The 7,640-nt window shown below is 32.5% G+C and overlaps 1 protein-coding gene across 2 annotated transcripts in view; it reads right to left on the reverse strand.

The window, feature by feature from the left end:
• The window catches only part of LOC143079000 (nucleolar protein 8-like), a 39,736-nt gene extending 32,096 nt beyond the window's left edge, over positions 1 to 7,640 (reverse strand). For both annotated transcript variants that reach the window (XM_076254108.1, XM_076254102.1), the window contains exon 1: positions 7,478 to 7,640. The gene's annotated coding sequence lies outside the window, so the exon portion shown is untranslated. The remainder of the gene's footprint in view (positions 1 to 7,477) is intronic.

The raw sequence follows: 7,640 nt of genomic DNA on the forward strand, positions 1-7,640 counted from the left end.
CAATTATCTCTATCTATAACAGTACTTTCTGTGGAAAATGTTATTGAAAATCTTCAAATTTTAAGAAAATTGTTAAAAATTGACTATGAAGGGCAATAACTCCTTAGGGGGTCAGTTGACTATTTTGGTCATAGTGACTTATTTTTAGTTCTTACTTTGCTGTACATTATTGCTGTTTACAGTTTATCTCTATCTATAATAATATTCAAGATAACAAAAAAAAACAGCAAAATTTCCTCAAAATTACCAATTCAGGGGCAGCAACCTAACAACCGATTATCCGATTCATCTGAAAATTCCAGGGAAGATAGATCGTGACCTGATCAACAATTTTACTTCCTGTCAGATTTGCTCTTAATGCTTTGGTTTTTGAGTTATAAGCCAAAAACTGCATTTTACCCCCATGTTCTATTTTTAGCCATGGCGGCCATCTTGGTTTGTTGGCCGAGTTACCGGACACATTTTTTTAACTAGATACCCCAATTATGACTTAGTTTGGTTAAATTTGGCCCAGTAGTTTCAGAGGAGAAGATTTTTCTAAAAGATTACTAAGATTTACGAAAAATGATTAAAAATTGACTATAAAGGGCAATAACTCCTAAAGTGGTCAACTGACCATTTTGGTCATGTTGACTTATTTGTAGATCTTACTTTGCTGAACATTATTGCTGTTTACAGTTTATCTCTATCTATAATAATATTCAAGATAACAAAAAAAACAGCAAAATTTCCTCAAAATTACCAATTCAGGGGCAGCAACCTAACAACCAATTATCCGATTCATCTGAAAATTCCAGGGCAGATAGATCGTGACCTGATCAACAATTTTACTTCCTGTCAGATTTGCTCTAAATGCTTTGGTTTTTGAGTTATAAGCCAAAAACTGCATTTTACCCCTATGTTCTATTTTTAGCCATGGCGGCCATCTGTGTTGGTTGGCCGGGTCACCGGACACATTTTTGTCGAACCTTCGACTTTAGTCGAAAAAGCGAGACTAAGCGATCCTACATTCCGTCGTCGGCGGCGGCGGCGGCGGCGTCCACAAATATTCACTCTGTGGTTAAAGTTTTTGAAATTTTAATAACTTTCTTAAACTATACTGAATTTCTACCAAACTTGGACAGAAGCTTGTTTATGATCATAAGAAAGTATCCAGAAGTAAATTTTGTAAAAATAAAATTCCATTTTTTCCGTATTTTACTTATAAATGGACTTTGTTTTTCTGCGAGGAAACATTACATTCACTCTGTGGTTAAAGTTTTTAAAATTTTAATAACTTTCATAAACTATCTTTGATTTATACCAAACTTGGACAGAAGCTTGTTTATGATCATAAGATAGTATCAAGAAGAATATTTTGTAAAAATAAATTTCCACTTTTCCGTATTTTACTTATAAATGGACTTAGTTTTTCTGCGAGGAAGCATTACATTCACTCTGTGGTTAAAGTTTTTTAAATTTTAATAACTTTCATTAGCTATCCTTGATTTGTACCAAACTTGGACAGAAGCTTGTTTATAATCATAAGATAGTATCAAGAAGAAAATTTTGTAAAAATAAATTTCCACTTTTCCGTATTTTACTTATAAATGGACTTAGCTTTTTTGCCAGAAACAAAACATTCACTCTGTGGTTTAAGTTTTTAAAATTTTTATAATGTTCTTAAACTATCCTGGATTTCTACCAAACTTAGACAGAAGCTTGTTTCTGATCATAAGATATTATTCAGAAGTAAATTTTGTAAAAAAAAAATTCACTTTTTCCGTATTTTACTTATCAATGGACTTAGTTTTTCTTCCAGTTAACATTACATACAGTCTGCAGTTAAAGTTTATACAACATTTATTAGATTCATTAACTATCCTGGATTTTTTACCAAACTTGGAAGCTTCTTTCAATCAAAAGACAGTATCGAGAGGGAAATTTTTATTGATGTTTTTCCTCATTTTGTTGAGTCTGCGATTAACAGCAAAAGTAGGCGAGACACTGGGTTCCGCGGAACCCTTACAAATTTTTTAAACTACATACCCCAATGATAATTATGGCCACGTTTGGTTAAATTTGGCCCAGTAGTTTCAGAGAAAAAGATTTTTCTAAAAGATTACTAAGATTTACGAAAAATGGTTAAAAATTGACTATAAAGGGCAATAACTCCTAAAGTGGTCAACTGACCATTTTGGTCATGTTGACTTATTTGTAGATCTTACTTTGCTGAACATTATTGCTGTTTACAGTTTATCTCTATCTATAATAATATTCAAGATAATAACCAAAAACAGCAAAATTTCCTTAAAATTATCAATTCAGGGGCAGCAACCCAACAACGGGTTGTTCAATTCATCTGAAAATTTCAGGGCAGATAGATCTTGACCTGATGAACAATTTTATTCCTGTCAGATTTGTTCTAAATGCTTTGGTTTTTGAATTATAAGCCAAAAACTGCATTTTACCCCTATGTTCTATTTTTAGCCATGGCGGCCATCTTGGTTGGTTGGTCGGGTCACTCCACACATTTTTTAAGTTAGATACCCCAATGATGATTGTGGCCAAGTTTGGATTAATTTGTCCCAGTAGTTTCAGAGGAGAAGATTTTTGTAAAAGATAACTAAGATTTACGAAAAATGGTTAAAAATGGACTAAAAAGGGCAATAACTCCTAAAGGGGTCAACTGACCATTTCGGTCACGTTGACTTATTTGTAAATCTTACTTTGCTGAACATTATTGCTGTTTACAGTTTATCTCTATCTATAATAATATTCAAGATAATAACCAAAAACAGCAAAATTTCCTTAAAATTATCAATTCAGGGGCAGCAACCCAACAACGGGTTGTCCGATTCATCTGAAAATTTCAGGGCAGATAGATCTTGACCTGATAAACAATTTTACCCCATGTCAGATTTGCTCTAAATGCTTTGGTTTTTGAGTTATAAGCCAAAAACTGCATTTTACCCCTATGTTCTATTTTTAGCCATGGCGGCCATCTTGGTTGGTTGGCCGGATCACGCCACACATTTTTTAAACTAGATACCCCAATGATGATTGTGGCCAAGTTTGGTTTAATTTGGCCCAGTAGTTTCAGAGGAGAAGATTTTTGTAAAAGTTAACGACGACGGACGACGGACGACGACGGACGACGGACGCCGGACGCAAAGTGATGGGAAAAGCTCACTTGGCCCTTCGGGCCAGGTGAGCTAAAAATAAATATGTGCTTTCAGTTACCCAACAATAAGTCAAATGAATGAATGGTTCATTATAGTGCAACCTGTATATATACAAAACTAAATATCTAGTACACAAAATTAACTATTTTTTTTTTTATATTATATTAAGTAAAGATAAAGTAGCAAAAGTAGCAAAACAAAATATCAATTTAAAAACTTTTTTTATCATGTTTATGAAATTCATTGTTTCATGGCACTGAATGAATTAGTCCCAGTTGTTTCTTATCTTTACATCAAAATGATACGTATTTTCAACAAAGTTATCTAACAAATAGTCTATTAATGCGTAGTTTTCTCTATTGGTATATATTTTCTGTCTACCGTCCGTCTGTTGTCATTATCGTGAAAATGCGGATTTTTGTCATATCTGGTCCGGTTCCGATCCGTAGTTTACACAAAAATGTGCAATGGCGGCCGTAAAAAAATTTACGAAAATGAGTCCGAGAATAAACATTGTTTGACAAGAGATTGTGAATGAATAAGACGCTTTTAATGGATTAAATGAATTAAACATAAACTTAAGCCAATTATGATCACTTTTTAAAGAAGTATAAAATTTATTTTAGCTCAAAACCAAAATTCTCGCTCTCGTATTACCGGAAGAGAAAGAAAGTATTTTTTGGAGAGTTGTACAAATAAACGACCTTTTAAAAAAAAAATCGTTTTTACTTCGAAATTTCGTAATACAAAACATAGATTTCGAATTGTTTTTGTGATTGCATTTTTCCATGTCGGAAATTGCGATTGCAGACACGTGGTATGAGTCATGTCACAAGTGTCAGCTTGGGATATTCGCATCTAAACAGTTATCACCCTGGAGCAATTAATACCTGGCTATTTAATCTCTTAATTGCCTTTAGTGTCCGACTTAAAGGGATTACAATTAAAGGTGATATAATTTTTATGATCATAATCGGTAATAGATGAAAGTTCAAAATTGAGGACAAGTAAAATAGCATCTTCAAAATAATTATAGCGTCGCGGGAATAATTATAGCGTCGCGGGAATTATTATAGCATCACGGTGAAAAAATATAGCGTCGCGGTACTGCGACGCTAAAACGGCCTGGGGAGAACACTGTATATAGGAAAATTTGTTTCTGAGACAAGTGCCTGTGCAAACAGCACAGGTAAGGCAGCAACCATTTGATTTTCTGGGGGGGGGGGGGGGGGGCTATGGTTTTTTTTTCTGGACAAATTTTTTTTTCGCGACAAGTCGAAAACAATTTTTTTCGGTCTCACTAATTAGCGACAACAAGAATTTTAGCAACAACAAGCGTCAACAAGCGACAAGAAGCGACAACAAGAATTATTTTAGCGACAAGAAACTATTTAGCGACAAGAAAACATTTTTTTTTAATTAAAATTAATTATTGCAATAAATATTAAAAGAATATGCAAAAGAAAATAATTTTAGCGGCAAGAAAGTTAAAATTGATAGAAAAAAATGAAACATTATTTACATAATATTTTATCATCTATTATGAATAACAGCCAGTATTACGTTTAATTATTGTATTATGATATTACTTTTCCTTGTGTTTTAGAACATATTATTTATCTTATAATTTGTTTTTTAAAACTCTTTTCGTGCAATATATATTAAGCTCGCAAAATGAATTATTTGTGCATCATTGTCCTGAAAATATTGACACAAATTGTGAAATACAAAGAACTGAAATCAAACAGGAGGAAAAGAAAATTGAAATGTGAATGTTTTCATCTTTTTATTTGTTTATTGCCTCATTAAATGATATTTATCATGTTTATGCATATTGATTGAAGATGAAAGGAAATTAATGACAATCTTGAGTTTTCAACAGGTGTTCATTATTTACAATGATTGTATATTCTGGCGCGTGTAATTGTATAGTCTGACGCATGTACAAAGTTGAAGGTGTTAATTGGATGTTATTGTAGCAATAAAACAGGGGACACGCGACTCGTTAATCTCATTTGATGTTCCACATGTTTGCTTATCAAAATGGGACCACCATGTACAAAAAGTATAAATATTATGTTAGATAGGAATGTACATATTACTCTATAATGACTAAAAATAATTAAAAAAAAAATTTTTTTAAAAATATATGGACCCCAAGGTAGAACCACGTCCTCGTCGTGGGGTCTGGAAACACGCTTAAATAATAAAGATGGCAAAGCGTGGCTGAGAGTTCTATAAATAAAGCATCGAATTGACATAACAAGAGTACACTTAGAGCATAGTATTAAGCAAATGAATCAAAATATTATATTCCATTATGCTCGCTCCATATATATCTCCATTCGTTTATTCATACTTTGACTTTGATGAAAACAGATACATACATTATCTTATACATATTCTTCATATTTAAAAATTTCTTAGTCTATCTATATAATAAAACATTTTAATTAGACATATCTGCTCGTATATTTTAAAAAAAACCATTAAATACGAATTTCTTTATACATGCATCTAATAAAAAAAAAATGTTTTCTTGTCGCTAAATAGTCTTCTTGTCGCTTGTTGTCGCTAAAATAATTCTTGTTGTCGCTTCTTGTCGCTTGTTGACGCTTGTTGTCGCTAATTAGTGAGACCCATTTTTTTCTTTTAATTTTAGCATTACATATAGTGGCAGCTGAGGGTGAAACAAACAATTTTTTTTTCTCAGAATCAAAAACAAATTATTTTTTTCTCCAAAAACTGGAAACAAACTTTTTTTTCCAAAAAAAAACATAGCCCCCCCCCCCCCCCCCCCCCCCCGCTTTCGCGTCGATCCGGCCCCACGTCGATCCGGCCCAAGTCGATCCGTCCCACGTCGATCCGGCCCCACGTCGATCCGGCCCAAATGTAAATTCGATCCGGCCCCAATAAAAAAATATATTTATAAGGAATAAAAATAAAGATATATATTAAAGTAATTCATAAATGTTTATGATTTTTATTATAATGTTAAAGGTGTACGGTAAAAAAAAAAAAAAAAAAAAATTCTTCAGATGAGTATAAAACAACTAGGTTGATTATGTTTTTATTACAAGTTTTCAAGATTATTGGGTATAATTATATTAAAACAATTCCTTTAAGTAAGTGACAGTGTAAAACTGTTAGTGTAAATGATTTATTAAAAGGTTATGTATATTTATGTGAGTGTCAGAGATAGTTAGTATGTATGATGTTATTGTTATATTTTAGTAGTGCTGATATTATATTTTAGAGTGTGAAAACGTGCATTCAGTGTCATTGTTTTGTTATTTTCTTGCAATAAAGAATAATGGATACTCATATAACTTGTGTTTTTTCTACACACAACTATTCAAAATACTGTCAAATTTATGAAAAATATATCGATATAGGAAGATGTGGTGTGATTGCCAATGAGAAAACTCTCCATCCAAATAACAGTTTATAAAAGTAAACCATTATAGGTTATTATTATATACACCAAACAAAATATCAATCTATAAAGACCTCGTTGATATTATAAAAAAAAAACAACAAGTAAATAGAAGCCTGTGATGTTACCTGAAAAAAATACAATTTATAATTATTATATACACCAACCTTAACCAGAAGATCAATTAATCAGGATTTGATTTAATTAAGTGATTACAAGTGGCATCACCTTAGTTCACAATCATCAGACAATTGTTGAATAAACAAACCAATTATAGACTAATGATTTGATTAATCAAGTCATTATGATGAGTTAAATTTAATAGGTTCCAGTGGACTAAATATTTATTTAGATATTCTGTGTATGAAAAAAAAAGAAAATGAAATCGCCATGAGTTAAAGTTAAAGTTAAAGTTATCATGGAAAATAACTTCATATTTTAAAATATGTTGAATCTGCTATACAACCAACGACACAATAACAATCATTTTCGTATCGATTTAAAATAGTTCTTTAACTGGTACTCCAATACTTCACTTAATACCTGTTGTCATCCATCATTGGACACTTTTTGCAAATTCCATTTATACTGTGTCACAAATTCCTCCAAGATCAATATAGTTATTTCTTATTTTATTATGGGGCCGGATCGACTTGGGGCCGGATCGACTTGGGCCGGATCGACTTTGGGCCGGATTGACTTGGGGCCGGATCGGTTTGGGGCCGGAACGACCGGATACCCCCCCCCCCCCCCCCCCCCCAGAAAATCAAATGGTTGCTGCCTAAGTCTGTACACAGAGTAGTTTTTTAGGTGAAAATACGGCCATATTTGTCCATAATTTAGTTATGATGAACATTAAAGTAAATAAGGTCAATACCGAAATTCTGATAACTGTATAAACTATATCATTTGGGAGGAATCCAAAATTGCAGAGAGCGCTGCTGGTTGATTTTTTTCTAAGTAGCCTGTGACTTCAATGTGGTTCTACTAATATACCCTAGCACGTGTAGTTTTCTTTTTAACAAATGTAAACAGGAAGT

This window comes from Mytilus galloprovincialis, chromosome 1, assembly GCF_965363235.1.
Source record: "Mytilus galloprovincialis chromosome 1, xbMytGall1.hap1.1, whole genome shotgun sequence".
Taxonomy (NCBI): Eukaryota; Metazoa; Mollusca; class Bivalvia; order Mytilida; family Mytilidae; genus Mytilus; species Mytilus galloprovincialis.